The following is a 27,166-nucleotide window of genomic DNA, read 5'->3' as shown; positions in this document are numbered from 1 at the left end:
GTCATTAGAGAATCCACACAGGAGAGAGAAATTACTTCTTTTAGCGTGTATATTGATATATATGATATTTCACATCTCATTGACTTAAAATTCATCAGAGAACATACACAGTGCTCCCGTTGTCTTATATTGTTCACTGGTAATGATTGCCTGTTTTTACCACATGAAATTGAATTGTACAAAGTATACTCAAACATATATTTGTATGTTTTTATTAGAAAACATGAATTGAATATGGAGTATGTCAGTTTGAGTATAGAGTAGGTCAGATTTCATGTGTTTAAATGGTCCTTTTTTAAACTCTGTGTTTGTGTTTATCTGGGTGTCTTTCCTCCAGCACTACAGATAATACAGTGATATTTGGATGTGATGCATTTGTTCCATTGTTTACATTTGCATTGTTGGTCCACTGATGATTTAATGAAATTAAAATGTTCACAGACTCTGTAATGCAAAATGTTAATTGTATGTGTCCACATAACTGAGTATGTGACTAACCTTGTGAAACTGTCCTATTATAATCTCCTGTTCCTGGGAGTATCATCCTGTGTTGCAAACCAGCTGTACCTGCATCCTTGTATGAATAAAGTCCCTCCCAGGAACAGGAAACTATAAAGATATGTGCTCATCACCCAATGCTTCAGGAATTCAAACTGTCTACACTGCGCTGTGTAACTGTTATTCTCTCTGAGCTCAGAAATAAAGAATCTTGGTTTGACTTGGACTCCAGCAGATCCTTATTTTATAATATCCACCACAACTCTCCCACGGATTGCTGTTTATCATTGTCTCAATGAAGAGTTGTTTGTTCTACTTTCCTGGGGTCATTTACAAGCCTCCCACTGGTTGAATAAACGTTGTTTCCACGTCATTTCAACAAAACAAATCCATGTGATGTTAGATCAATGCAGAAAACTGATTGGATTTGTAAAAAGCCGTCAACATCAGGAATCTTTCTTTATTTTTCACCCAACTTGTAAGCTAAATCCAATGACAGGTGACATTTTGTGTTGATTTCATGTTGAATTCACGACTCAAAGAAATGTAAATAGAAACTAGATGTTGAACTGACGTCTGTGCCCAGTGGGCTGGTTTGAATAAGTAGCAGGTGTTGGATCAATATCCACCTTTGTACCTAAGTTTCCGTGCAATTTGCGACAGATTTTCATGTGAATATTCTTAAATATGTACAAAACAATATTGTAAAGGAGCATCAAGCTCATCACATGCAGTTTCACCACCCTGTGAAGATCATAACTTATTTCATCTGTAGCCTAATAAACTGCATGGGTTCCCAAGTCGTAGAGGGAGGACCACACAACATATCATCACATGACTTCAAGTTAACTTCGATATGATGGTTATTATATAAATATTTGCGCATGAAGGAGTTTCCACCATTTCTCGCTAATAAATGTTTACTGACACAAAATGATCCCACCATGTAAAACAAACAAATTGTCTATCTGCATTAAATAAAAGTGTACAGGCAAATCCTGTTTCCGTCAGCCCGGTCATTACTTTTGAAATGGTTGGATCAATATCCACCTTCATGATATGGATGAAGCCTGATTTGGAATGTCTGAGTAGTTCTATATGATGTCATAATACACTCCTCTGATAATCAAGTGATATTTGGAATGTCTGAGTAGTTCTATATAATGTCATAATTCTCTGATAGTGACACATTTGCTCCATTGTTTCCATGTCAGTTGGTTTCCCACTCTGATGATTTATATCTGACAGAGGGGCTTTAAAGGAATAGTATGGGGACATCTTAGTGGGGCTTTAAAGGAATAGTATGGTCACATTTACAGGTTGTGGCTCAGTATTCTTAGTATGATGTGAAAAAAGAACAATCAACTATTTATTGATAATGTATATTCCTATTCAGCTTCTACATCTGCATAGAGGCAAACAGTATCTTAAAGTTGATTAAATATATATATATATATAAATTGTACACTTTTATTTTCACAATTTGAATTATTATTCATCAAAAACTATACCAACAATACACTGCAGCTTTGACGTCAAGATGAGAATGGGCTGATGGGTGGTGGTGCTACTCTACAGGTAAGACAGTCCAATATGAATGTTCAATACACACAATAGGTTGATCAGTAGCCAGTTAGCTAGCTGCTACAGTCCAATATGAATGTTCAATACACACAACAGGTTGATCAGTAGCCAGATAGCTAGCTGCTACAGTCCAATATGAATGTTCAATACACACAATAGGTTGACTGTTGACCAATATGAATGTTCATAATGAGGGAAAAATAAAGGTGGGCTCTCCTGTCAACATGGGGCTCCTGCTGCAGGTAGCCAAGCGGTTACTAGTGTTGGGCCAGTAACCGAAAGATCTCTGGTTTGAATCCCAAAGACAACTAGGTGAAAAATCTGTCAATTTTCCCTTGAGGACAGCAGCAGCAGGAGCCTCATGTTTCTCCCATTCTTCTCTGCAGATCCTCTCAAACTCTGTCAGGTTGGATGGGGAGTGTCACTACAAAGCTATTTTCAGGTCTCTCCAGAGATGTTAAATCGGGTTCAAATCCGGGCTCTGGCTGGGCCCCTCAAGGACATTCAGAGACATCTCCCAAAGCCACTCCTGCGTTGTCTTGGCTTTGTGCGTAGGGTCGTTGTCCTATTGGAAGGTTAACCTTTGCCCCAGTCTGAGGTCCTGAGTGCTCTGGAGCAAGTTTTCAAAAATGATCTCTCTGTATTTTGCTCCGTTCATCTTTCCCTCGAACCTGACGAGTCTCCCAGTCCATGCCGCTGAAAAACATCCCCACAGCATGATGCTGCCAACCCCATTCTTCACCGTAGGAATGGTGCCAGGTTTCCTCCAGACGTGACCCTTGGCGTTCATCAGACCAGAGAATTTTGTTACTCATGGTCTGATAGTCCTTTAGGTGCCTTTTGGCAAACTCCAAGCTGGCTTTCATGTGCCTTTTACTGAGGAGTGGCTTCCGTCTGGCAACTCTACCATAACGTCCTGCTTGGTGGAGTGATGCAGAGATGGTTGTCCTTCTGGAAGGTTCTCCCATCTCCACAGAGGAGCTCTGTCAGAGTGACCATTGGGTTCTTGGTTACCTTCCTGGCCAAGGCCCTTCTCCCCCGATTGTTCAGCTGGCCATGCTGCTGCTCCAGTTTCAACTGTTCTGCCTGCGGCTATGGAACCCTGACCTGTTCACCGGAGGTGCTACCTGTCCCAGACCTGCTGTTTTCAACTCTCTAGAGACAAACGTCTCTTAATCAGAAAAAAACGGGATAAACATACCTGAATTTGTCAAATAAAATCAAACTTTATTTGTCAAATGCGCCGAATACAACAATTGTAGACCTTACAGTGAATTGCTTACAAGCCCTTAACTAACAGTACAGTTCAGGAAGAGTTAAGAAAATCAGCAAATTACCAAAAGTAAAAAATTATAAAAAGTAACGCAATAAAATAACAATAACAAGGCTATATACAGGGGGTACTGGTACCGAGTCAATGTGCAGGGGTACAGGTTAGTCGAGGTAATTTATACATGTAGGTAGGGGTGAAGTGACATTTCATAGATAATAAACAGCAACTAGCAGCAGTGTACAAAACAAATGGAGGGTCGATGTAAATAGTCCAGGTGGCCATTTGATTAATTGTTCAGCAGCCTTATGGCTTGGGGGTAGAAGCTGTTAAGGAGCCTTTTGTTTCTAGACTTGGTGCTCCGGTACCGCTTGACGTGCGGGAGCAGAGAAAACAGTCTATGACTTGGGTGACTGGAGCATCTGACAATTTTTTGGGCTTTCTTTATAATTGTCCTGGATGGCAGGAAGCTTGGCCCCAGCGATGTTCACTACCCTCTGTAGTGCATTACGGTCAGATGCCGAGCAGTTGCCATACCAGGCGGTGATGCAACCGGTCAGGATGCTCTCGATAGTGCAGCTGTAAGTCTTTTTGAGGATCTGGAGACCCATGCCAAATCTTTTCAGTCTCCTGAGGTGGAAAAGTTGTTGTCGTGCCCTCTTCACGACTGTCTTGGTGTGTTTGGACCATGATAATTAGTTGGTGATGTCTTCAAGACTGTCTCTCACCTAAAAAACCTATCTCGACCTGTGTGCACCTACATTCTAAACTTTCAGTCATAGGCTAGGTTGTAGCAATCTCATGATGGGTATAGGGAAAATGTTAGTATCATGTAGTAGCCTAAACCTATTGCTGTTACATTGAACAGGGTGAATGGAATATGAATGACAGTCATCCAATATGCTGTAATAGAATTAAGGCCATGCTCATGAAAAAACAAATCATTCTGCCTCATCTTAAACACCACTGTTTGGGTGGTGGATGATTCTTGGTACACATGGGAAACCGTTGAGCTGGAAAACCTCAGCAGCGTTGCAGTTCTTGACACAAACCGGCGCCTGGGACCTACTACCATCCCCCGTTCAAAGACATTTAAATATTTTGTTTCCCCCATTCACCCTCTGAATGGCACACATACACAAGCCATGTCTCATTTGTCTCAAGGCCTAAAATGCCTTATTTAACCTGTCTCCTCCCCTTCATCTACACTGATTGAAGGGGATTTAACTAGTGACATCAATAAGGGATCATAGCTTCCAGCCCCAGCTAACACACCAGACTCCAATAACCACCTAATCATAATCTTCAGTTTAGGATGCAGTTTGATTAATCAGCTGTGTTTGCTAGGGAGGGAGAAAAAGTGTGACATCAATCAGGCCCGAGGACTGGAGTTGCCCACCCCTGGTTTACAGGATGATTTGTATCTTAAAGAGCGTAGCTTTAAGGGAATAGTACCGTCACATCTAGATAAAAACGAATGTGAAAAATTAACAGAGCAAATGTTTATTAAAACACTACCTATTCATAGAAGTATGTATTCATCATTTACTATATATCAGCTTATTGTTAAATTATTCTGACGTTTTTTCCAATACAAAAGTGTAGTAACTATTGTTTCCAAACTGCGTTACCCACTCCAGCCAGCAGATGGCGATATGCGTCTTTCAGGTGTTGATTCTTGCGTGACTTATGATGGACTGGACCGGACGCTTCTTCAGGAACAACAACGCGGCTACTCTTTCAACCACCTCGGTAGCTTGCTAGCCAACATTAAACTGAAAGATTGACGCTTTAGACCATGTTAATGTACATTAGCTAATCTCAGTGTTGTTAACGCAGTTCAGTTGACGTATCAACTGGTTAACTTTAACCTAATTTGCTTGTTCAATTTTCAAAGTTGTTAAAACATTGATACTGAGCCTAGCACTAGGCTAGTCGCTAATTCTAACATCCCAGACCATGAGCTCACTAAACTACTCATCCCCTGTTAAAGAAGAGGTCTGCTGTATGCAGAAAGAAGCTCTGAGGCTGAACATTGTCGTGAAAGAAGAAGAGGATGTTTTAGAGGAAACAGAGGAAGAACCTTTCAGAGAGGAAGACGATGCTATCTCAGTAGAGGTGAAGAAGGAAGACGATGCTATCTCAGTAGAGGTGAAGAAGGAAGACGTCTTGGGAGTGAAAGAGGAGGAGACAGAATATCAGATTAACTCCAGTGAGTACTGTCTTAAAAACAGAGTCACACACTATGCCGTTGTTGAACTAATGTGGGGTTTTAAAGGGGCATTCTACTGAAGTTCTACACTTGAATATGTTGTTCAGTACTGTAGGAATTGTTAAAGGGGCCATCTGCCTTTGTTAGTTTTAATCTGCCATTGGTACATATATTTTGGGGACTTTTAAATTATATTATTTAAATTATCCATGTGGTCTACATTAAAGTGCATATCATCTAGTATAACAGCCTTTTAAAATGCAATGTTGGAGCATAATTTATACTTAAAATATCAAAGGTATGCAAAAGGCACCCATTTAGTGGAACGACCCGTTAACATTTGCATTTTAGGCCCTGTTTAGAGAGATTAATGCCTCTTGTAAGACCCTATGATTATAATAGACGGTCGTAAGTTCACTATCTGTTTGATGTTCTCATTCACACAGGAGAGAGACATGACTATTGTGGATCCTCTGGGGAGCCTCAACAACATCCTGATGCTGACAAGGAAGAGAAGAGTCTCTCCAGATCAGAACACCAGATGGTACAGCTTGGTCTGGTCTAAAATACAGCTTGCTCTATCGGGGTCTGGGCTGGGTTTCTGTAAACCACTTCATGACAGTGATGACATAAGCATTCATAATGATATGTGTCTGTGTCCCCTCTTTATGGTTACCAGGACAACGCTAGCCCTTCCACCCTCCCCGAGTCCCCATGTCGTGCCTCTCCCGGTAGCGCCTCACTGCTGGGTATGAAGAGGTTGTCTGTGCTGCTGGTGGACTGCAGGAAAACAACGGGGCTGAGTGGAACTGTCAGAGGAAGAGAAGAGAAGAAAGGATCAGGTTTAACTCATCAAAGTAAGTGCTGTAGTTTAGTTTGAACAAATACAATAGATCTGCCCACTGGTATCTGTTACCTGGACAACCAGCAGAGTTCTGTTAGTTGACAGGAAGATAGACTGGTATCTGTTACCAGGACAACCAGCAGAGTTCTGTTAGTTGACAGGAAGATAGACTGGTGGATATGGATGTTATGAATATCATAACACTGAAAAGGGATTCTGTCAATGAAAAGAGAGAAACCAATAGACCATATAAAACCTTGATGAAAGTTAGCTTTGGAGAGAAAGTTTCAAGATGATCTGATGTAAGGTGAATGTTTTACAAAACCTTTTCCTAAAAACATGGATGTTACATTGTCTGTCCCAGTCAACCCCCCCCCCCCCCCCCCCTATCTTTACAAGACTCTAGAACACACAAACTAAACTCCAGACACTTCAATGTGGTCTGTATTGCTTCATTAATATCTGATCTACACAACTTGTTAAACAGGCCAATATATATTTTAAAACAAGCTCCTTTTTTTGTCTTGACCTCCGTCTCTGTAATGGACAAAGTTCATTTCATTTCCTACTTTAACAGGTCAAGTAAAGCCTGAACTCCAACATATTGACCTTAAAGAACATGGTTCATTTGGAAATGACTAAGTTTATTCATAAAATGTGTAACTGATGCTAACAGTTGAAATTCCTCCACTGTCCCTGTCCCCATACCAGGCTCAAACCAGTGATCCTCTGCTTCTCAACACACGTGACCGCTCTCCTTGAGAATAAACTCTATTCAGAGTTCTAGAGCCACACACTCACTATAGCACAATAATTACTATAGCACAGTGTATTTAACAGATGGTGAGATCAGAAACAAATCAGCCCCTTTGTTGCTCTGTTTCAGAGGTACTCTGCCTTCTGACGAAGGAAAGCCTTTTCAACTATAAATGTATATTTGGCTGCCATTTAGGCTGCAACAACTATACAGTGGAACACCCCCTGATCTGTTGTTTTATGAAGGGTCACCTCCGCCCAGTACCCAAACAGCTAGTCCCATCCTGGGATTTTTATGTTTTGCTTGAGGCCATTTCTGCTGTTGGAGCCGCTGGAAAGAATAGAAATGAGATTTATCTTGTTTAAAACTGCTTTACTTTAGCCATTACATCCGTATAATGAGTTACACCCCCATACCTTCATGAGGTTCTATAGTTGCAAGCATCTGACACCTCCGGAGGGCTTGATGGCTCAATCCACCAGAGGTATGGCTACAACATAGGCATTGTTCAAAGGCATCTCTGTTGAAGAGATCTGTAATGCAGCATGTTGTGGTGATGTACCTTCATGAGGTTCTACTGACTGGACATCACTACACATACGGTGAGTAGAGTGGGGACCTCTGAGGGATGATCCTGTCTAGACTTGGCATCAGAGAGGGTATGAGCTCTGTGGTAGTTGACTTTATCCCCAAAGTGAGAGACTAACGAGTCACTGAAATAGAACTGAAGGTTCCCTTACGGAACCCTGATTCTATGATATTCACCAGGTTACCTAACAGAACCCTGATTCTATGATATTCACCAGGTTACCTAACAGAACCCTGATTCTATGATATTCACCAGGTTACCTTTCACACATGGAAGACGGGAGCGACTATGTCCCTGATATAGGAAGTGGTCTGCTATTGGCCGTTGCTATCGGAGAGTACAGTGCCTCCTGAAAGTATTCAGACCCCTTGACTTTTTCCACATTTTGTTACATTACAGCCTTTTTCTAAAAACACAATACCCCATACTGACAAAGCAAAAACATTTTTGTTTGATAATTTTGCTAATTTATCAAAAAATACAAAACTGAAATATTACATTTACTTAAGTATTCAGACCCTATACTCAGAACTCTGTTCAAGCAGCAGGTTCTTCTCTGGAGCAGGTTTTCATCAAAGATCTCTCTTAAAGGAGGGCATCTAATGATGAAACATTATGGAGTCTTAAAGGAGGACTGGGATGGGAAAGGAAAGGGGATATCTAGTCAGTCACAACTGAATCCATTCACCCTAAATGTGTCTTCCGCATTGAACCCAACCCCTCTGAATCAGAGTGGTGCGGGGGCTGCCTTAATCGACGTCCACGTTATCGGCGCCCGGGGAGCAGTTGTTGCGGGTTAACTGCCTTGCTCAAGGGTAGAACGGCAGCTTTTTTCTACCTTGCGGGCGTTTGGATTCGAACCAGCGACTTCTCGGTTAATGGCCCAACATTCTTAATCTCTAGTCTACAAATGTCACAAATGTTCCAACTTCAATTCATTATTTCTCAATGATGCTTTAAAACCTCTCTAGGGGGTGTGGGACGCTATCGTCCCACCTGGCCAACATCCAGTGAAATTACAGAGCGCCAAATTCCAAAACAGAAATACTCATTATAAAAATTCATGAAACATACAAGTGTTATACATCGGTTTAAAGATTAAGTTCTTGTTCATCCAACCACGGTGTCAGATTTCAAAAAATACTTTACGGCGAAAGCAAACCATGCGATTATCTGAGAACAGCGCCCAGCAGACAAATCATAACAAACAGTAACCGGCCATGTAGACGAGTAACATAAGTCAGAAATAGCGATAAAATTAATCACTTACCTTTGATGATCTTCATATGATTACACTCACAAAACTCCCAGTTACCCAATAAATGTTTGTTTTGTTCGATCAAGTCCCTCTTCATATCCAAAAACCTCTGTTTTGTTAGCGCGTTTTGTTCAGTAAAACACTGTCTCAAACAACATCCGGTGAAATTTCAGAGCTTGAAACTCAACAAAACAGAAATTCTCATAATAAACATACATGAAAGACACAAATGTTATACACCAGCTTAAAGATAAACTTCTTGTTAATCCAACCGCTGTGTCAGATTTCAAAAAGGCTTTCCGTCGAAAGCAAACCATGCGATTATCTGAGAACAGCGCCCAGCAGACAAATCATTACAAACAGTTAGCAGCCAAGAAGAAGAGTAACAAAAGCCAGAAATAGCGTTAAAATGTATCACTTACCTTTGATCTTCATATGGTTGCACTCCGAAGACTCCATATTACACAATAAATGTTTGTTTTGTTCGATAAAGTCACTCTTTATGTCCAAAAACCTCAGTTTTCTTGGTGCGTTTTGTTCAGTAATACATTGGAACAAAGCGCGGTCACAGCAGTCAAAAAATCTGAAAAGTACCATAAAATTTCATAGAAACATGTCAAACAGTGTTTATAATCCAGCCTCATTGTTGTTTTTGTCATAAATAATCGATCATATTTCAACCGGACAAAAGCTTCGTCAATAGAAGAGGAGAAACAAGAAATGCGCCCTTCCGATCATGCGCTGGGCTCATGGCTGGAAATTTCCACTGTACACTCATTGAACGTGCTGTTTCTCCCTCATTTTTCAGAGTAAAAGCCTGAAACAATGCCTAAAGACTGGCCACATGTTGAGGAAGCAATAGAGATAGTGACCTGCGTCATAAGTCTTTGTATGGTGGATAGGCTTTCAATGGAAAAACAGGCATTTCAAAATAAAAGCATTTCCTGGATGGATTTTCCTCAGGTTCTCACCTGCCATTTCAGTTCTGTTATACTCACAGACATTATTTTAACAGTTTTAGAAACTTTGGAGTGGTTTCTATCCAAATCTACTAATTTGCATATCCTAGCTTCTGGGCCTGAGTAGCAGGCAGATTACTTTGGGCACGCTTTTCATCCAAAATTCCGAATGCTGCCCCCTACCCTAGTGAGGTTAAAGGAGAAGTTTACCCAAAATCCAGAAACTCTGAAGTGATTCCATACATTGAAACTAGTCCAGTGGAGTTCTCTCTCCCTGTAGTGCTGTACTGAAACAGCTGCAAAATGTGACTTGTGACGTTGCTGGATGCGGGCCTCACTCTGCAGCTTTGCCAGTTTGTTATTGTATTACAGCTATGGCCTTTGGTTTTCACCTGGAATTGTTTATTTATGTCTGAGAAAAAAACACTTTGTATTGATATAAATGTATATAAATATGATGATGTCATAGTGAATTCATGACATGTGACTGAACAAGCCTTTTCATACTTCATAACATGGCTACATACAGTGCCTCCGGAAAGTATTCAGACCCCTTGACTTTTCCATATTTTGTTACGTTACAGCCTGATTCAATCTACACACAAATACCCCTTAAACCTGTCTAGGACATGCGTTCCGATAGCGGAACCCCTCGACAACATTCCGTTGAAAAGGCAGCACGGGTAATTCAAAATATTTTTTTGAAATATGTAACTTTCACACATTAAAAAGTCCAATACAGGAAATGAAAGATAAACATCTTGTTAATCTACCCATCGTGTCCGATTTCAAAAATGCTTTACAGCGAAAGCACAGCATATGATTATGTTAGATCACCACCAAGTCAAAAAAACAGACATTTTTCCAGCCAAAGATAGGAGTCACAAAAAGCAGAAATAGAGATAAAATTAATCACTAACCTCTGATGATCTTCATCAGATGACACTCATAGGACATCATGTTACGCAATACATGCATGTTTTGTTCGATAATGTGCATATTTATATCCAAAAATCTCAGTTTACATTGGCACCATGTTCAGAAATGCCAACAAAATATCCGGAGAAATTGCAGAGAGCCACATCATATAAATCAAATCAAGTTTATTTTATATATCCCTTCGTACATCAGCTAATATCTCGAAGTGCTGTACAGAAACCCAGCCTAAAACCCCAAACAGCAGGCAATGCAGGTGAAGAAGCACGGTGGCTAGGAAAAACTCCCTAGAAAGGCCAAAACCTAGGAAGAAACCTAGAGAGGAACCAGGCTATGAGGGGTGGCCAGTCCTCTTCTGGCTGTGCCGGGTGGAGATTATAACAGAACTATGCCAAGATGTTCAAAATGTTCATAAGTGACAAGCATGGTCAAATAATAATCATGAATCATTTTCAGTTGGCTTTTCATAGCCGATCATTAAGAGTTGAAAACAGCAGGTCTGGGACAGGTGGCGGTTCCATAACCGCAGGCAGAACAGTTGAAACTGGAACAGCAGCAAGGCCAGGTGGACTGGGGACAGCAAGGAGTCATCATGCCCGGTAGTCCTGATGTATGGTCCTAGGGCTCAGGTCCTTCGAGAGAGAGAAAGAAAGTGAGAAGGAGAGAATTAGAGAGAGCCAAGATTTTCAAAATGTTCATAAATTACAAGCATGGTCAAATAATAATCAGGAATAAATGTCAGTTGGCTTTTCATAGCCGATCATTAAGAGTTGAAAGCAGCAGGTCTGGGACAGGTGGCGGTTCCATAACCGCAGGCAGAACAGTTGAAACTGGAATAGCAGCAAGGCCAGGTGGACTGGGGACAGCAAGGAGTCATCATGTCCGGTAGTCCTGACGTATGGTCCTAGGGCTCAGGTCCTCCGAGAGAGAGAAAGAAAGTGAGAAGGAGAGAATTAGAGAGAGCCAAGATTTTCAAAATGTTCATAAATTACAAGCATGGTCAAATAATAATCAGGAATAAACGTCAGTTGGCTTTTCATAGCCGATCATTAAGAGTTGAAAACAGCAGGTCTGGGACAGGTGGCGGTTCCATAACCGCAGGCAGAACAGTTGAAACTGGAATAGCAGCAAGGCCAGGTGGACTGGGGAGAGCAAGGAGTCATCATGCCCGGTAGTCCTGACGTATGGTCCTAGGGCTCAGGTCCTCCGAGAGAGAGAAAGAAAGTGAGAAGGAGAGAATTAGAGAGAGCCAAGATTTTTAAAATGTTCATAAATTACAAGCATGGTCAAATAATAATCAGGAATAAATGTCAGTTGGCTTTTCATAGCCGATCATTAAGAGTTGAAAGCAGCAGGTCTGGGACAGGTAGGGGTTCCATAACCGCGGGCAGAGCAGTTGAAACTGGAACAGCAGCAAGGCCAGGTGGACTGGGGACAGCAAGGAGTCATCATGCCCGGTTTGCCGTGACATATGGTCCTAGGGCTCAGGTTCTCAGAGAGAGAGAAAGAAAGAAAGAGAGAAAGAGAGAATTGGAGAGAACAGCAGGTCTGGGATAGGTAGCACCTCCGGTGAACAGGTCAGGGTTCCGTAGCCGCAGGCAGAACAGTTGAAACTGGAGCAGCAGCACGGCCAGCTGGACTGGGGACAGCAAGGAGTCATCATGCCAGGTAGTCCTGAGGCATGGTCCTAGGGCTCAGGTCCTCCGAGAAAGAGAAAGAAAGAAAGAGAGAAAGAGAGAATTGGAGAGAGCATACTTAAATTCACACAGGACACTGGATAAGACAGGAGAAGTACTCCAGGTATAACCAACTGACCCTAGCCCCCGACACATAAACTACTGCAGCATAAATACTGGAGGCTGAGACAGGAGGTGTCAGGAGACACTGTGGCCCCATCCGATGATACCCCCGGACAGGGCCAAACAGGAAGGATATAACCCCACCCACTTTGCCAAAGCACAGCCCCCGCACCACTAGAGGGATATCTTCAACCACCAACTTACAATCCTGAGACAAGGCCGAGTATAGCCCACAAAGATCTCCATCACAGCACAAACCAAGGGGGGGGCGCCAACCCAGACAGGAAGATCACGTCAGTAACTCAACCCACTCAAGTGACGCACCCCTTCTAGGGACGGTATGAAAGAGCACCAGTAAGCCAGTGACTCAGCCCCTGTAATAGGGTTAGAGGCAGAGAATCCCAGTGGAGAGAGGGGAACCGGCCAGGCAGAGACAGCATGGGCGGTTCGTTGCTCCAGAGCCTTTCCGTTCACCTTCACACTCCTGGGCCAGACTACACTCAATCATATTACCTACTGAAGAGATAAGTCTTCAGTAAAGACTTAAAGGTTGAGACCGAGTCTGCGTCTCTCACATGGGTAGGCAGACCGTTCCATAAAAATGGAGATCTATAGGAGAAAGCCCTGCCTCCTGCTGTTTGCTTAGAAATTCTAGGGACAATTAGGAGGCCTGCGTCTTGTGACCGTAGCGTACGTGTAGGTATGTACGGCAGGACCAACTCGGAAAGATAGGTAGGAGCAAGCCCATGTAACGCTTTATAGGTTAACAGTAAAACCTTGAAATCAGCCCTTGCCTTAACTTCTTGGAACTATAGGGGGTGCTGTTCCGCATTAGCATATTTGGGTCTCCAAATTAAACTGCCTCGTGCTAAATTCTTGATCGTACAATATGCATATTATTGTTATTATTGGATAGAAAACACCTTCTAGTTTCTATAGAAGTTGGAATTTTGTCTCTGAGTGGTACAGAACAATATCTACAGCACTTTTCATGACAGGGTTCAGATTTCAGAAATTTTTACCCCTGATCTGGAGTCTGTTTTTAAGGCGACAGTGAATGCTATGAAGAAACCGACACTGCCTACGTCTTCCTCTGGGTGTCTGTACGTCATCACGTTTTGAATGAAATCGATGGGACATTCACAGCCATTATAAAAGACCAAAATGTATAGGGACCTCCCTTTCTCGTCGCGCGCCTGAAGCGTGAAGGACATCGGACTTGCCTCGTTCCAAATCGTTGTCTAACCAGCAATATTTCTCCGGTCATGTTTTCAGTCGTTATAGTTGTTAAAAACATCATAATGTAGTTAATTTGAACCGTTTTATAGCAATTTATATCCGTTTAGTGCGATTTTGAGGAATTTCTTTGTTGTGCACTCTGAAAGTTTGGACACGTTTTGGGGTCCCGTTCGATCGTTAGTGGATATTTCGAAGGACAGAGGACATCTATCGACCAAAAGACGTTTATAACATAGAAAGGATACATTGCCCAAGAATCTGATGGAAGAACAGCTCAAAGTAAGCAATATTTAATATGATAAATCGTGTTTCTGTCGAAATATTTTAAACGCATATTTCGCCATTTTGTTTGGTATAGCTTCACTTGGCGAACCCTGTATTGAAAAGTAAGGATAATTTTAAAAATGTAAATCAGCGGTTGCATTAAGAACTAATTTGTCTTTCGATTCCTGTCAACCCTGTATTTTTTAGTCAAGTATATGATTAGCTTTCAATTAAACTAGATCACTCTGATAGATGACGTCAGACATATTGAGGCTTGATTTCCTAGTATTTTTATTGTGTAACCACGGTTTTGTATGGCTAAATATGCACCTTTTCGAACAAACTGTATATGTATGTTGTAAAATGATGTTACAGGAGTGTCATCGGAAGAATTCTGAGAAGGTTAGTGAAAAAATTAATATATTTTGGCGGTGATTACGTTATAGCGCTCTTTGGCTGGAATCGATGCTCTGGTAACGTTTGCACATGTGGTATGCTAACTTATCGATTTATTGTGTTTTCGCTGAAAAACGCCTAGAAAATCTGAAATATGGTCTGAAATCACAAGAACTGGGTCTTTCCATTGCTATGCTTTGTCTATTTTTATGAAATGTTTTATGATGAGTAAATTGGTCATACACGTTGCTCTATCTAGTAATTCTAGTCGATTTGTGATGGTCGGTGCAATTGTAAACTGTGATTTCTACCTGAAATATGCACTTTTTTCTAACAAAAACTATCCTATACCATGAATATGTTATCAGACTGTCATCTGAAGAGGTTTTTTCTTGGTTAGTGGCTATCAATATCTTAGTTGAGCCGAATTGGTGATAGCACCTGAAGGAGTAAGAAACTGATGGAGTTAGAATAGTGGTGTATTTTGCTAACGTGTTTAGCTAATAGATTTACATATTTTGTCTTCCCTGTAAAACATTTTAAAAATCTGAAATGGTGGCTTTATTCACAAGATCTGTATCTTTCATCTGGTGTCTTGGACTTGTGATTTAATGATATTTAGATGCTACTATCTACTTGTGAAGCTATGCTAGCTATGCTAATCAGTGTGTGGGGGGATGGGGGGTGCTCCCGGACCCGGGGTAGAGGCTCGTTAGAGGTTAACAGGAAGCCAGTGTAGGGAAGCTAGCACTGGAGTAATATGATCAAATTTCTTGGTTCTAGTCAGGATTCTAGCAGCCGTATTTAGCACTATCTGAAGTTTATTTAGTGCTTTATCCGGGTAGCCGGAAAGTAGAGCATTGCAGTAGTTTAACATAGAAGTAACAAATGCATGGATTCATTTTTCTGCATCATTTTTGGACAGAAAATGTCTGATTTTTGCAATGTTACGTAGATGGAAAAAAGCTGTCCTTGAAACAGTCTTGATATGTTCGTGAAAAGAGAGATCAGGGTCAAGAGTAACGCCGAGGTCCTTCACAGTTTTATTTGAGACGACTTTACAACCATCAAGATTAATTGTCAGATTCAACAGAAGATCTCTTTGTTTCTTGGGACCTAGAACAAGCATCTCTGTTTTGTCCGAGTTTAAAAGTAGAACGTTTTCAGCCATCCACTTCCTTATGTCTGAAACACAGGCTTCTAGCGAGGGCAATTTTGGGGCTTCACCATGTTTCATTGAAATGTACAGCTGTGTGTCATCCGCATAGCAGTGAAAGTTAACACTATGTTTTCGAATAACATCCCCAAGAGGTAAAATATATAGTGAAAACAATAGTGGTCCTAAAGTTTGTCTTCAGGAAGGCAGTTTGTCTTCTAGTTTGTCTTCAGGAAGGCAGTGAGTTGCTGCGCAACAGCTTTTTCTAAAATTTTTGAGAGGAATGGAAGATTCGATATAGGCCGATAGTTTTTTAAATATTTTCCGGGTCAAGGTTTGGCTTTTTCAAGAGAGGCTTTATTACTGCCACTTTTAGTGAGTTTGGTACACATCCGGTGGATAGAGAGCTGTTTATTATGTTCAACATAGGAGGGCCAAGCACAGGAAGCAGCTCTTTCAGTAGTTTAGTAGGAATAGGATCCAGTATGCAGCTTGAAGGTTTAGAGGCCATGATTATTTTCATCATTGTGTCAAGAGATATAGTACTAAAACACTTAAGTGTCTCTCCCGATCCCAGGGCCTGGCAGAGCTGTGCAGATCCAGGACAGCTAAGCCCTGGAGGAATATGCAGATTCAAAGAGGAGTCCGTAATTTGCTTTCTAATGGTCATGATCTTTTCCTCAAAGAAGTTCATGAATTTATTACTGCTGAAGTGAAAGCCATCCTCTCTTGGGGAATGCTGCTTTTTAGTTAGCTTTGCAACAGTATCAAAAATACATTTTGGATTGTTCTTATTTTCCTCAATTAAGTTGGAAAAGTAGGATGATCGAGCAGCAGTGAGGGCTCTTCGGTACTGCACGGTACTGTCTTTCCAAGCTAGTCGGAAGACTTAAAGTTTGGTGTGGCCCCATTTCGTTCCAATTTTCTGGAAGCTTGCTTCAAAGCTCGGGTATTTTCTGTTTACCAGGGAGCTAGTTTCTTATGACAAATGTTTTTTGTTTTTAGGGGTGCAACTGCATCTAGGGTATTGCGCAAGGTTAAATTGAGTTCCTCAGTTAGGTGGTTAACTGATTTTTGTCCTCTGACGTCCTTGGGTAGGCAGAAGGAGTCTGGAAGGGCATCAAGGAATTTTTGTGTTGTCTGAGAATTTATAGCACGACTTTTGATGCTCCTTGGTTGGGGTCTGAGCAGATTATTTGTTGCGATTGCAAACGTAATAAAATGGTGGTCCGATAGTCCAGGATTATGTGAAAAAACATTAAGATCTACAACATTTATTCCATGGGACAAAACTAGGTCCAGAGTATGACTGTGGCAGTGAGTAGGTCCAGAGACATGTTGGACAAAACCCACTGAGTCGATGATGGCTCCGAAAGACTTTTGGAGTGGGTCTGTGGACTTCTCCACATGAATATTAAAATCACCAAAAATTAGAATATGATCTGCTATGACTACAAGGTCTGATAGGAATTCAGGGAACTCAGAGAGGAATGCTGTATATGAACCAGGAGGCCTGTAAACAGTAGCTATAAAAAGTGATTGAGTAGGCTGCATAGATTTCATGACTAGAAGCTCAAAAGACGAAAACGTCTTTTTTTTTGTGAATTGAAATTTGCTATCGTAAATGTTAGCAACACCTCCGCCTTTGCGGGATGCATGGGGGATTCGCGGGATGCACGGGGGATATGGTCATATAACAGAAATACTCTGAAAATCACATTTACACAAGCATCGTTGATCATTTCCAAACTGATTGCAGATTTTCCTGACAAGGTTGCCAGTCTGGCATCCTCAACCATAGTGTCGTTTAGGCACACGCCCCCTATCAGAGGAGGTCGGTATGTGTCTGCTGGTGAATCACCCAAGCCACACAGGAAAACCTCATGTTCGGTTAAGTTCCGAGTTGAACTCACCTTGTCATTTGTCACCAATGGCGAACTCATGACCAAGTTCACCGGGTTTGTGGCAGATGCTGACGTCGAACCCACGCCGTTGCGCAATGTATGACAGATAGCCTTGGAAGAATGCGGGGAAGTCAACGGAGTTGGCATACATATTTGTCACCAGATTTGGTTGGTTTTCCAATCCATTAGTGGTACCAAACGGTCAATTAAATCTATCCCAATAAGCATCCGTTCGATGTCGATGGTAATCGCTTTCGAAGTTGAGTTTAAGTAGGAGACACTTGGTTAGTGGCGAGGTAGCTTCGGTGAAACCCCTAAGCTTCGTGTCGCAACGTTCCGTTTTCAACCAACGGTTTGTTGGGTCCACTGCCCCTTTTAGTTCATCCAGCAAGGTTTCGGATATGAGTGAAATTGTCAAACCCGAATCTATGAGAGCGTGACAGGTCAAACAGTCCTCCAGGACTGTTCTAAGGTATGGCCTGTTCGAGTTGGGTTTTCTCATCATATCCCCAACATAATGGAGTGGGTTGGGAGTACCGAGCGGTTTGTAATCTGTGTCGATTTCCAAGACGAATAACTCACCTATGTGACCCAGTGGGTCCTCTATCGGAATGGGAGAGGAATCATCTGTTGCAAAGCTGCTTATCTAGAACGAGTGGTCCCTGGACAGGGATTGGAGTGGGGGCGGGGGTAATGGAAATGTTGACGTCCTCTCGAATTGCGTTAGTTTCGGCTGACTTGGTTCCCAACAATTTTACGCCTAGTTATGTCGTCCTCTTTCTCAAATTTCTTACGATGCAGTACATCTCTTATCAGAGTTTCTATATCATTTCGCTTAGGGTTTAGATCATTGTTGAATACTTTGTTGCGCTTGTTACTCTTGTGTCCTGACCCTTTGTGAGGGTTAGGCGCAGGGACATATCGGCCAAGTTGATCTCTACGGGACCTGTTAGATTGGGGACGTTCATCATAGCTATTGTTACTGCAGTGGTTGTCAGTGTGGTGGTTACTTGGTTGCCATCCCCTTTGATCGTCATCTTTTACCGCACCTGTCCCTAATGCTGCACCTTCTAATTGGAGTGATGGTTCCCGCCTAAGCTCGAAAGTCGAGGTGTCCGGGCTCTTAGCCCGGCTTGCTTTTGATGCTTCAAAAGCGGTGCTTACAAGCTCTCAGAGCGTCGAGATTGGCAACCCAATGTGGGCAGTAGGGCCCAAGTAGTTGATGAAGTAGATGTTTGACAGAAACAGTTGTTTGAATGGTAATAGGTCTTCCATTCCCGTTTCAGTGAGCATGCCAAAGTAAGCTGAACGAAGCAGGTGATAGTAGGTCTGTGGGTGTTCATTTTGAGCTTGTCTGATATTGTTAGCCAACGAGCTGTCGTGTTTGCGAGTCGCAGAACCACTGAATTCTATTTTCAAAACCGTGGCAAGTTTAGCGTAGTCGTGCAGGATTTCGCCACAATTTCTCTGTATATAATGGCCCATAACTTTAACACTAGCAGAGATCCTGGAATTGATATACCCTTACAGTATATTATATTCAACAATATATACAAAAATCAACATTTATATTTTCAATATTCATGTAAGAAATGTTTGAATGAAATCCGAATACTACTCATATTACAGAGCAAGTGGTAAAGATTCATATTACACCCATTGTTGATTTGTAGCCTGTAGCATCTAATGATGAAACATTATGGTGTCTTGAAGGAGGTCTGTAGCATCTAATGATTATACATTATGGGGTCTTAAAGGAGGACTGTAGCATCTAATGATGAAACATTATGGAGTCTTGAAGGAGGACTGTAGCATCTAATGATTATACATTATGGAGTCTTGAAGGAGGACTGTAGCATCTAATGATTATACATTATGGGGTCTTAAAGGAGGACTGTAGCATCTAATGATTATACATTATGGAGTCTTAAAGGAGGACTGTAGCAGCTAAGGATTATACATTATGGGGTCTTAGAGGAGAACTGTAGCATCTAATGATTATACATTATGGAGTCTTGAAGGAGGACTGTAGCATCTAATGATGAAACATTATGGAGTCTTAAAGGAGGACTGTAGCATCTAATGATGAAACATTATGGAGTCTTAAAACTTCTTATGGCTAGTGGAACCCCTCGACAACATTCCGCTGAAAAGGCAGAGCGCTAAATTCAAAAATATTTTTTAGAAATATGTAACTTTGATGCATTCACAAGTGCAATACACCAAATTAAAGCTTAACTTCTTGTTAATCTACCCATCGTGTCCGATTTCAAAAAAAGCTTTACAGTGAAAGCACACCATATAATTATGTTAGGTCAGAGCCTAGTCACAAAAACACACACAGCCATTTTCCAGCCAAAGAGAGGAGTCACAAAAAGCAGAAATATAGATTAAATTAAATTTATCACTAACCTTTGATGATCTTCATAAGATGGCACTTATAGGACTTCATGTTACACAATACATGTATGTTTTGTTCGATAAAGTTCATATTTCTATCCAAAAATCTCAGTTTACATTGGCGCTTCATGGTCAGTAATGTTGTGCATCGAAAACATCCGGCAAATTTTCAGAGGCACATCAATTTACAGAAATACTCATAATAAACATGTTGATAAAAGATACAAGTATTATGCACAGCATTATAGATGTACTTCTCCTTAATGCAACCGCTGTGTCAGATTTCAAAAAAGCTTTACGGAAAAAGCAAACCATGCAATAATCCGAGTACGGCGCTCAGACACAAGCCATGCAGATACCCGCCATGTTGTTGAGTCAGAAATAGCGTTTTAAATATTTGCTTTGATGATCTTCATCAGAATGCACTCCCAGGAATCCCAGTTCAACAATAAATGTTTGTTTTGTTCGAATAAGTCCAACATTTATGTCCAAATACCTCCTTTTGTTAGCGCGTTTGGTAAACAAATCCAAACTCACGAGCCGCGGGCAAGTCCAGGCGAAAGTTCCGATGAAAAGTTCAAAAATGTATATTACAGTTCGTAGAAAAATGTCAAACGATGTATAGAATCAATCTTTAGGATGTTTTTAACATAAATCTTCAATAATGTTCCAACCAGCGAATTCCTTTGTCTTTAGAATTGCAATGGAATGCAGGTCGCTCTCACGTGTAGGCGCATGACCAGCTCATGCCACTCTGGCAGACCTCTGGTTGAAACAGCTCTCATTCCCCCCTCCTTCACAGTAGAAGCCTCAAACAATGTTCTAAGACTGTTGACATCTAGTTGAAGCCTTAGGAAGTGCAATATGACCCCATAGACACTGTACATTCGATAGGCAATGAGTTGAAAACTACAAACATCAGATTTCCCACTTCCTGGTTGGATTTTTCTCAGGTTTTCGCCTGCCATAGGAGTTCTGTTATACTCACAGACATCATTCAAACAGTTTTAGAAACATGAGTGTTTCTATCCAATACTACTAATAATATGCATATCTTATCTTCTGGGGATGAGTAGCTGGCAGTTTAATTTGGATATGCTTTTCATCCAAACGTGAAAATGCTGCCCCCTATCCTAGAGAAGTTTTTAACGAATGCACTGTGTGTGTGTGTATACTGAACCAAAATATAAACAACGATTTACAGTTTATATGAGTCAGTGATTGTAAATAAATAAACGAGGCCCTGATCTATGGACTTTACATAACTGGGCAGGGGCACAGCCATTGGTGGGCCCTGGAGGGCATACGCCCACCCATTGCGGAGCCAGGCCCAGCCAATCAGAATGAGTTTTTCCCCACAAAAGGGCTTCATTACAAAGAGGAAATACAACTCTGGTGGCTGGTCTCAGACAATGTGGAGGTCCTGGGCTGGCGTCGTTATATGTGGTCTGTGGTTGTGAGGCCAGTTGGATGTACTGCCAAATTCTCTAAAATGACGTTGGAGGCGGCTTCTTGTAGAGATTATAACATTCAATTATCTGGTAACAGCTCCAGTGGATATTCCTGCAGTCAGCATGCCAATTGCACGCTCCCTCAAAACTTGAGACATCTGTGGCATTGTGTTGTGTGACAGAACTGCACATTTTAGTGACCTTTATTCTCCCCAGCACAAGGTGCACCTGTGTAATGATCATGCTGTTTAATCAGCTTGATATGCCACACCTGTCAGGTGGATGGATTATCTTGGCAAAGAATAAATGTTAACTAACAGGGATGTAAAAAATTCTGCCATCTTTTTTTCAGCTCATGAAACATCCAACAATATACATGTTGCGTTAATATTTTTGTTTATTGTAGTTACTCTCAGTTTTAGGAACATCTTCCCAAATATTTCACTTTATTTTTTACTTTCCCCAAAATAGGACATCAGCGATAGTCAAAATGTTGAAAATCTGTGAACGTCTAAATAAGAAACTGGGCCATTTAAACAGCAGGCGTCGAACCCTTTCGACAACGGGGAGATTTTACTGATGTGCTTTGTGTCTTTCACGTAAAAACAAATTTTGGACTTCCACTTAAAATTACTTATTTACTTATTTTATGTTTAAGGAGTGTGTACAGTTGTGGCCAAAAATTTTGAGAATGACATAAATATGAATTTTCAGTCTGCTGCCTCAGTTTGTATGATGGCAATTTGCATATACTCCAGAATGTTATGAAGAGTGATCAGATGAATTGTAATTAATTGCAAAGTCCCTCTTTGCCATGCAAATGAACAGAATCCCCCCCCAAAACTGGAAGCTTCAAAAGGAGGGTGATGCTTGGAATCATTGTTCTTCCTGTCACCCATGGTTACCTGCAAGGAAACACGTGCCGTCATCATTGCTTTGCACAAAAAAGGCTTCACAGGCAAGGATATTGCTGCCAGTAAGATTGCACCTAAATCAACCCTTTATCGGATCATCGATAACTTCAAGGAGAGCGGTTCAATTGTTGTGAAGAAGGCTTCGGAGCGGTTTAATTGTTGTGAAGAAGGCTTCAGGGCACCCAAGAAAGTCCAGCAAGCGCCAGGACCGTCTCCTAAAGTTGATTCAGCAGCGGGATCGGGGCACCACCAGTACAGAGCTTGCTCAGGAATAGCAGCAGGCAGGTGTGAGTGCATCTGCACACAGACTGATATTCTGCAAAAGGTACAGGGATTGGACTGCTGAGGACTGGGGTAAAGTAATTTTCTCTGATAAATCCCCTTTTCGATTGTTTGGGGCATCTGGAAAAAAGCTTGTCCTGAGAAGACAAGGTGAGCGCTTCCATCAGTCCTGTGTCATTGCCAATGGTAAAGCATCCTGAGACCATTCATGTGTGGGGTTGCTTTTCAGCCAAGGGTGTGGGCTCACTCACAATGTTGCCTAAGAACACAGCCATGAATAAGGAATGCTACCAACACATCCTCCGAGAGCAACTTCTCCCAACCATCCAGTAACAGTTCGGTGACGAACAATGTCTTTTCCAGCATGAAGGAGCACCTTGCCATAAGGCAAACGTGATAAGTGGCACAGGGAACAAAACATCAATATTTTGGGTCCAGGGCCAGGAATCTCCCCAGACCTTAATCCCAATGAGAACTTGTGGTCAATCCTCAAGAGGCGGGTGGACAAACAAAAACCCACAAATTCTGACAAACTCCAAGCATTGATTATGCAAGAATGGGCTGCCATCACAGGATGTGGCCCAGAAGTTAATTGACACCAGGGTGGATTGCAGAGGTCTTGCAAAAGAAGGGTCAACACTGCAAATATTGACTCTTTGCATCAACTCCATGTCATTGCCAATAAAAGCCTTTGACACTTATGAAATGCTTGTAATTATACTTCAGTATTTCATTGTAACATCTGACAAAAATATCTGAAGACACTGAAGCAGCAAACTTTGTGGAAATTAATATTTGTGTCATTCTCAAAACTTTTGGCCACGACTGTAGGTCGCATTCTGTATCATACAGCTATGAAAGTTATATATTTAGAACCACCTGCTCGATTGGAATTAAGCGACGTCTGTGTCTTGAGTGTCCAAGAACGGTTTAGTTTTTTGTGTTCTGACTTGTAAAACAGAATGAATAAATAAGTAATGTAAACATTATCAGTAATTACCAGGAAACTCCACAACATTTGTTTTAAAATCACACCAAGATTGTTAAAACTGGCCTTAGGTTATTGAGCGATCTGATTAGGATTTACCCCCGTAGCAAGGCCTATTTATCATGTGGAGGTTTCATTCAGGTCTCTTTTTTTTTAAACACACTGTCTTTGGCAGGAGAAAGACCAGACTCAGAGGAACCAGAGCCAGGGACGTCCAAACCAACAAGAAGACACCAGTGTTCCCACTGTGGAAAGTGTTTCAACCATTTAAGTACCCTGAAAGTTCATGAGATAATACACACAGGTGAGAAGCCTTGCCACTGCTCCCAGTGTGGAAAGGGTTTCAGCCAGTCGGCGAATCTGAAACGGCATGAGAGAATACACACAGGGGAGAAGCCTTACCACTGCTCCCAGTGTGGAAAGTGTTTCAACCGGCCGGGGGAGCTGAAAAAACATGAGAGAATACACACAGGGGAGAAGCCTTACCACTGCTCCCAGTGTGACAAGTGTTTTAAACAGTTAGGGAATCTGAAAGAACACGAGAGTATACACACAGGTGAGAAGCCTTACCACTGCTCCCAGTGCGGAAAGGGTTTCAGCCAGTCGGCGAATCTGAAACGGCATGAGAGAATACACACAGGGGAGAAGCCTTACCACTGCTCCCAGTGCGAAAAGAGTTTTAGCGATTTAGGGAACCTGAAAAAACACGAGAGAATACACACAGGGGAGAAGCCTTACCACTGCTCCCAGTGTGGAAAGTGTTTCAACCGGCCGGGGGAGCTGAAAAAACATGAGAGAAAACACACAGGGCAGAAGCCTTACCACTGCTCCCAGTGTGGAAAGGGTTTTAAACAGTTAGGGAATCTGAAAGAACACGAGAGAATACACACAGTGGAGAATTCTTACCACTGCTTGCAGTGTGGCAAGTGTTTTAACAAGTTAAAGGACCTGTACCGACATGAGAGAATACACACAGGTGAGAAGCCTTACCACTGCTCGCAGTGTGGAAAGAGTTTTAACCGGTCAGGGAATCTGAAAAAACATGAGAGAATACACACAGGTGAGAAGCCTTACCACTGCTCCCAGTGTGGAAAGGGTTTCAGCCAGCCGGCGAATCTGAAACGGCATGAGAGAATACACACAGGGGAGAAGCCTTACCACTGCTCCTTGTGTGGAAAGAGTTTTAACCGGTCAGGGAATCTGAAAAAACATGAGAGAATACACACAGGTGAGAAGCCTTACCACTGCTCCCAGTGTGGAAATCTGTGGAATCTGAAACGGCATGAGAGAATACACACAGGGGAGAAGCCTTACCACTGCTCCTTGTGTGGAACGAGTTTTAACGATTTGGGGGATCTGAAAAAACATGAGAGAATACACACAGGGCAGAAGCCTTACCACTGCTCTCAGTGTGGAAAGTTTTTCGGCCGGTCAGGGGATCTGAAAAAACATGAGAGAATACACACAGGGAGAAGCCTTACCGCTGCTCCCAATGTGGAATGAGTTTCAACCAGCCGGGGGGAGCTGAAATGGCATGAGAGAATACACACAGGGGACTTGCTGTCTTATATTGTTGACTGATAATGATTACCTGTTTTTACCATAAGAACTTGAATTGTACAAAGTATACTAAAACATATATTTGTATGTTTTTATTAGAAAACATTAATTGAATATGGAGTTTGAATATAGAGTAGGTCAGATTCCTTCTGTTTTAAATGGTCCTTTTTTAAACTCTGACACTGTGTGTGTGTTTATCTGCGTGTCATTCCTCCAGCACTGCAGATAATCAAGTGATATTTGGAGGTGATGCATTTTTCCGTTGTTTACATTTGCAATGTTGGCCCACTGATGATTTAATGAAATGAAAATGTTCACAGACTCTGTAATGCAAAATGTTAATTGTATGTGTCCACATATCTGAGTATGTGACTTGTGGTGGATGAATCAGAATTAGTTGGGTAACATAGATAATTAAGATGTCTTATCTGCATAATATGCTGATGTGATATACTTGTTATTAGAATGTATCCCTTCGGACTCTGGTGATGGCAGTTGCACTTCTTCCCTCAGCTGGGGCTCAGTCACCTGGGGCCCAGAGAGGGGAGAAGTCAGGCTTGTCTTTCACATGTCCCTGGTGCTATGCAGAATATCAGGAAGGGAAGAGGACAGGAGGGAACATTGTCTTCATATGTGAATGTATCTGTTAAACTATGTGAAGGGATGGTGTGATTAATGGGGAACCAATTACTGGTTTCCACAATGTCTGTGCGCAAGTCACTCCCTCCTTTGGCATTGGGGGTAGGTGTATGGCAGTGTCTGGAACCATTGTATGTCCTCTCTGATGTTGCACTTATCCTGGGATAGTGTATGACCTAGAGGCTCACTCCCCTCAGTGAGCGTGTCCAGGAGTGGGGTCAAGAAGGGGTTTTACTTGAGATGGGAGTATCTAGAGTTGACAATTGAGTTATGCCATTGGATGAGTTGGTGTTTTTGTGCTATGAAGTACCAGGTACGAGATTAGAACCTTGTTTTAGGGACCAAACTGAATAATAAATTATAGCGAATGCTATCTGGCTACGGGATACTCCTTTCTCATTATAAAGTCTCACTTTGTAAACTGTTCCTAATATCTGTGGTTTGTTATATCGACTAGGGGGTGGATCTTTGCTATAAAAGATCTCAGTAGCCATTGTGTTGCCACTCAACGGTTCATTAGAAATAGTGAATTGTTGAAAGTCATTGCAAAGATCTTATTATTAAAGATGTAGTTTAAGTATAACTCTGATTGGTGTGTGAAGTTTTTAAGTATAACTGATTGGTGTGTGAAGTTTGTCTCTCCTCATTTGGTAATACAGAAATTAACCACCACAGACTAACCTTGTGAAACTGTCCTATTATAATCTCCTGTTCCTGGGAGTATCATCCTGCGTTGCAAACCAGCTGCACCTGCGTCCTTGTATGAATAAAGTCCCTCCCAGGAACAGGAAACTATAAAGATATGTGCTCATCACCCAATGCTTCAGGAATTTAGACTGTCTACACTGCGCTGTGTAACTCTGTTATTCTCTCTGAGCTCAGAAATAGAGAATCTTGGTTTGACTTGGACACCAGCAGATCCTTATTTTATAATATCCACCTCAACTCTCCCACGGATTGCTGTTTATCATTGTCTCAATGAAGAGTTCTTTGTTTTATTTTCCTGGGGTCATTTACAAACCTCCCACTGGTTGAATAAACTTTGTTTCCATGTCATTTCAACAAAACAAATCCATGTGATGATGTTTGATCAATGTGGAAAACTGATTGGATTTGTAAAAAGCCATGAACATCAGGTATTTTTAATTTTTCACGAACTGGCAACCTAAATCCAATGACAGGTGACATTTTGTGTTGATTTCATGTTGAATTCACGACTCAAAGAAATGTAAATAGAAACTAGATGTTGAACTGACGTCTGTGCCCA

At 41.7% G+C, this 27,166-nt stretch overlaps 1 pseudogene; it reads left to right on the top strand.

The window, feature by feature from the left end:
• The window catches only part of LOC120035235, a 197,421-nt pseudogene that overhangs the window by 92,777 nt on the left and 77,478 nt on the right, over nt 1-27,166 (top strand).

This window comes from Salvelinus namaycush, unplaced genomic scaffold, assembly GCF_016432855.1.
Source record: "Salvelinus namaycush isolate Seneca unplaced genomic scaffold, SaNama_1.0 Scaffold10, whole genome shotgun sequence".
NCBI lineage: Eukaryota > Metazoa > Chordata > Actinopteri > Salmoniformes > Salmonidae > Salvelinus > Salvelinus namaycush.
The sequence above is the reverse complement of the archived record's forward strand: the minus strand, read 5'-3'. Positions and strand labels throughout refer to the sequence as shown.